The 6,000-nt window shown below is 38.7% G+C and overlaps 1 protein-coding gene across 2 annotated transcripts in view; it reads right to left on the reverse strand.

Moving 5' to 3' along the window:
- Positions 1-759, reverse strand: part of LOC145685135 (uncharacterized) — a 263,787-nt gene extending 263,028 nt beyond the window's left edge. For both annotated transcript variants that reach the window (XM_081757494.1, XM_081757490.1), the window contains exon 1: positions 483-759. The gene's annotated coding sequence lies outside the window, so the exon portion shown is untranslated. The remainder of the gene's footprint in view (positions 1-482) is intronic.
- Positions 760-6,000: the final 5,241 nt, after the last annotated feature.

The following is a 6,000-nucleotide window of genomic DNA, read 5'->3' on the forward strand; positions in this document are numbered from 1 at the left end:
CTCTCTTGAACACACGCTTATATTTTCCTGTATAGTCCATGGTTAATTAACATACAAATACTTCTTTATCTCTATCCTCATGCAACTCAAAAGTTCTTAAATGAACACCGCTACTGTAAACTAACTTGATTTGTTGTTAGTTTCTTTCACTCATTGAATTACTATTTTGAACAAGTACACTCATCATGCGAGGGAAAGAAGAAAAGAGAGAAAAAAAATGAGTAAATCTTGTTTTCACAGAAGAGAAGAGCTGTAAAATACTACCAGGTTCTAACGAAACACAAGCCAGAAATAAAGCTCAGTGTATGACTAAGGGTTAAAAAATACACTTGAGTTTCTTGTAAATCGTACGCTTACTTCAAAAATAAAAGGGTAAATGTAAATTCTGCTCCCGAAACCATGGATGATTCAACGGGATGGCGAATAAACTCCCAACTAATTTAGTCTACAGCAGAAAATAGACAGATGATTCTTCAACTTACCATGCAATGTTGTTCCTCTTGAGCGCTCCAGAAGTCGCCATGCCACTCGTCCTCCTCTGCAGATTGCAGCGAGGGAGAAGAAGGGAATCGACAAAATGATCGACCGCGAGACAAGTGATCTATGCCTCTTCGCTAGAGCACAGTCGACAATGCAAACAAAACTTGTCATAGAAGAGCTCAATTACCCCGTAAGTAGATGGCACGTAGACCTACACTTTAACTCATAAATACGGTATTTGTTTCTTTAGCACCTGGCACGAACAGCCGTTCGCTACAAATACACATACGTACACGATATGTTGTCTTTCGCGACTGTGCAGGCCTCTCTCTTCATCAGCAGCTGCGAGAATACGCTGGAAACAGATACTTCACTAACATGAATCATATATAATACGCTCAACGATTATATTAGTGTGCAAAGTGGGAACACACTGTCTATAGCTTCACACGTTTCGTAACATATACCCTTACTATAACAAATACTTCTTACATAAAATACAGTAAATCTGAAGATATCATGTTCAATGTTTCTGAATATCAAAAGAAGGGACGAAATATTCATTAGTAAAATACAATACTTTCATCAGAACAGCAAAATCCTACCATCCCCACCCAGAAATCGAGCCTTCTGTCAAATTTTTAACTGAAACGTTCAATAAAGTTCGAACTGACAATGTTCCGAAGCCTGTTCGTTGTTTTCTTAGCATTGTAAAGGATTTTCAGATTCTTGCTATCCGAATTCCATAAACTTGTTACTTTTAAAAATTAAACTTCTAGTTTAACGTCCCACGTTATACCCTGTTGACTAAAGAAGACAGATCGGAAATGAAAGTGAATGATTGCGGAGGAGGGGGGTAAAATAATAAAATAGAAGAGGCAGGGGCGTCATTTTAGACTTCGCTTGAGGGGGGCAAGAGCACTACCAACATAAGACTTTCACGTTTTATACTAGTATATTAGTATACAATCGATTCAAGTGTATGTATTCCTCAAACTCTTGGGGGGGCAATTGCCCCCTCCTGCCCTCCCCAAATGACGCCCCTGAGAAGAGGATTGGGGATATCCCGAAATAACTCGCTGAACAATGCTGTGTTATCTTTAACTTAACTTCACATGACCTGGGATTGGCTCAAGGAACTCTAGCACCAGAGGTTAGAGGTCTACCAATTTTTTTCTTGGTATGTGTTTAACTCTTTCTTACACTTGGAATTCCTACCAGACACGACAGGAACACGAACACAGAAACATCGAGAACAGTTAAGAACACCCGCCGTGGTCTTTAGAGGAATTCGAGCCCTCAATAGATTGCGCCTCATGATCATCAGCCTATCGCCTTAGGCCGCTCGACTATACAATACCGTTACCACTGAGCTACCTTGGCAGTTTGGCACTTTGGCACTTTTACCTACCTAGAATCATTTTGACGGCAGATACGTATTACAAAGTTCATTTACAGTACGTCCAGGGAGCTAGGACAATGGGATAGGACCAGGCCCGTAGCCAGCCCAAAAATTTAGTGGGGGCCCGCTCGAAGTTTGGGGGGGGCGATCCAACTACATTATAGTTCATCACCATATTATAGTTCACTTGTAAGCCTACCGTGAAAAGTTTGGAGGAACCAATAAAAATTTAGGGGGGCGGCCTCCTAGACCCCCTGGATATGGGCCTGGATAGGACTTCCCGAAATCCTTATTTTTATATAAATTTAGTCTAATTTTAGGGGTGATCTTACAAATTTTAATATAATTTATCCTCATATTAGATATGCCCCTCCCAAAGTTTTGGGCCCCTTCCGAAATAAATTCCTGTGTACGTTAACATAACTGGTCATAGCGTGCAAGGGGACCAGTAGGGGCCATTATTTATATTCATCACATGATAATATTTGTGTTAAGAAGATGTCAATTGTGTAATAATGTAATTTTGTATACTTGTATACATAAGTGTAGCTATGTTGCTTAAGTATTCCGTAAGTATGCGATAAGTGGAGATAGAAGTAATACTGAACGAGGGGGTAGATATCCACCTCAAAGTCCATGATGTAGTCTCCTAAATAAAATTTTCCTGTCATGCATTCCTACAGAAGCAATGTATATACAATATATAATACTTCTAAATTTTCTCAATAACTCTGAACTCCAATAACCCCCTCTCTGCTCTTGACGCAGCTTTGATTTTTAGAAATTGATCATACTTAATATTTATCACAAATATTTAGTTGCTAACTGGCTTAAAATTATCGTTTTCGCACCTCATGAAATTTCAATGACATACTTTGCGTCATAGCCATCTTAGAGGGCACAACTAACTGAACTGTAGAATTTTACTACAAAACGACTTGTTAACATTATAGTGTGTCTTCGTTCTGTGACCTACAGCTCACAGATGACGAGAAGAACCCTAACAGAAGTAGTGTGACGTAGGTATGGGCTCGCCCACTTTTCGCACGAAAGTTTCAAATGACACCATGGAATAGCACACATATAACTTTATCCGGAGTGGCAGACGACATCTAAGTATAGACCACACCTCAAAAACCGAAAATGGACTTGACCGCGTCGCTGACCTTTCCCCGCTTCCCCTGTTTTAGGGTTCTTCTCGTCATCTGTGAGCTGTACATCATAACTTATCAGTGGCGTAGCAATAGGGTAGGCATTGCCTACGGGCGCAGGTCGTTCGGTATATTAGGGGGCGCCCCAGGTTTTTAATAAAAAAAAGAAGAAAATTATATAAATGGAGCCCCAAGTTTTCGCGGTCATTTCCGAACATGGCAAAAACAAGAATTCCTGCTCACTTCGCTTGCAGTTTATTACATTTGTGTATCAACTTATTGGCATTACTGTAAATTCCTCGAGGCTACAGCACTGTATGATTAAGAAATTAATCCTCCTGTATTAATAGGATATCAGTCCTATATTACATGTACTGAGCTTACTAACTTTAAATAAAATTCATCTGCGTAACAGGCTTTCAACAATAATGACTTATAAGATCTGAATTAAAACGAGTTAAAAAGTGTTGCCATGATTATGATAGTAAGACTATTCATGGCTTTCGATTAATTGTTTTAACAAAAGAGACACTGACCAAAGCGTGTCTGAAGAAGGATATGTTAGGTATCCGAAACAGTTACAAATTATAATTTAAAATAAAGTAAAGTTGTAAGCTTTGGTCAGTGTCTCTTTTGTTAAAACATGATTATGAGTCACAGCACAATATGCCAGATACCGCGGCTATACAGAACCAAGCACAAACATCAAGGGTCGGGTAAATCGGATAACTGACCGGGGTGCCAACCTCAGGGAACGGACAAACGAGCACCCCAAAATAAATTTTCGAACATATTTTGTAATATCACTGTAATAAAATGTAAACCAGGACTAAGTGTGTGTGGGGCGAGGGGAAAGACACCTTTTCTTCATTTCCCAAAGTTCGACATTGTAGAAACCTTCCTTGGATTTTATGATATGGACGTACACTGTGCAGAAAATTATGAAGATTGATATTAACCCTAGGAACACCAAGGTAATTTTAGGTTACATTAAACACCAAGGGGTGTGAGTCTCACAGCCACTCTCTGTGTTCCTAGGGTTAAGAAGTGTATAGGGCAAGGCTACGATGGAGAATCAGTAATGAGAGGTCGTATTTCTGGCTTGCAAACGCGAATTCAAAAAAAAAAAAAAAAAAAAAAAAAAGAAAAAAAAGCCAAGAATGCTATATATGTTCACTGCACAGCACATGATCTGAACTTCGTATTATCGGATGCTGCAAAAGTTAACACAAAACTGTTAATTTCTTTGCCACTCTACAAGATATATGTACAGTAACCTCTTTGGTAGCGGTGGGAAACGCTGGAAGACTTTACAAGACTGTATTCCCAAAGATACATGAAACGACAGTGAAGAAACTCTTTCAAACACGATGGGATTCAAGTCATTATGCAGTATTCGCACTAGAAAAGAGATATGCGGACGTTATGAAATGTCTTAATGTCACGTGGCTTACTGAAAAAAAAAGAAAGAAACGGACAGAAGCGACTCGTTATAAACGAAGAATCTCGATTTCGTAATAATGCTTATGTTGTAGGAAAACGTTCTAAGAAGCATTAATGTTGTGTCAAAAAAGCTGCAGAGCCCTAGCATGTGCTTGTCAGTGTCAACGAAAACTGAAGAAATGCTGTACAGTGGTGCAGGATCTTAGAAAGAATGTGCTTATCGCACATTCGAGGAAGTCAGTGGTTGTGCGCAAAAATTTGATGTTTCAGATATGTTTTAAAGAAGGAAGCCAGTGCCGAAAATATTCGTTGATGAATTGGCACAAGATACACAATTTACTGACCCTGTCAAAGAATTCGAGATCAAAGTGCTATTGCCTATCCTCGACTCCGTAATAATAAACATAAGGGTACGCTTCGAAGAATGAGGGAGTCTTTCGTTCTTATGTCCGACAATATTACGAACCACTCCTGAAGAAGAGGTCACCAAGCACTCTTATGACTTTGCGCTTCTGCATGCAGACGATTTATTTAGTGACTTTCCACGAGGAGTGTTGGCTATCAGAGGCACTTTTCAAAACAGACTTTCAATATTTCAGCATTTCCAAATCTGATGACTGCGCTTTGTTTATATCTAACTCTTCGTGTTAGAGTTGCAACTGCTGAGCGACCATTCTTTAAGTTAAAATTAATCAAGAAATATCTCAGGAGCAGTATGACCCAAGAACGTCTTTGGGATGTGGCCGTGGTGAATATTGAGCGTAAAAGAGCTCGTGAATTGGACATTTCTGATGGGATAAAAGAATTTACAGAAGCAAAAATGAGAAAGAATATCTTCTTTTGTATACAATTCGTCGATTAAAAAAACTGAAAGTAGAAAAATGCTTATAAGCTGTTTCGCAAGGTTATATAAAATCGTAACATACTATATATATTCATTTGAAATCCTTTTGGTAATATTGGTTGATACATTACTGTTTATCTACACTGAGCATACTTTTATATGAGCATACTTTTAAAGAACAGGGAACTCTGTCCAGTTTACTATTAGACATACTTCAACGATATAGGTTATTTAAGAAAAAAAAAAAAACGGTCAATACTCTCCCCCACTGATAATTTTCGGTTTATGGCCGTTTCCGCGCGTACGCATAAGTTATAGATAATCATGCATGGGGCCTATCCGATGGGTGAGGGGGCGCCACTAGGGATTTTGCCTAAGGGCGGCAAAGGCCATTGTTATGCCACTATTGATTTACTAATGTCTGGTTCATCTTGTGAAACGACTGTACTTAAGTTAATATGTTTGATATAGGCATCAAGATTGTCACTGACAATAAATGCAAAATTTCATTATCACATTTTAAAGTAAAAAACATACGAGCACAAACGATACTGAACATTCTGAGTGTGAAACGGGATGTCACATATGAGAAAATGAATAAAATTAATGGTATAGCGTTGAAAGATAAAGTTAATATACGGGAGATGGCTAAGATCGTAAACATCTCAGTCGTACGTGAT

This window comes from Thermobia domestica, chromosome 1 (assembly GCF_964235325.1).
Source record: "Thermobia domestica chromosome 1, izTheDome1.hap1.1, whole genome shotgun sequence".
In the NCBI taxonomy this organism is placed as follows: domain Eukaryota; kingdom Metazoa; phylum Arthropoda; class Insecta; order Zygentoma; family Lepismatidae; genus Thermobia; species Thermobia domestica.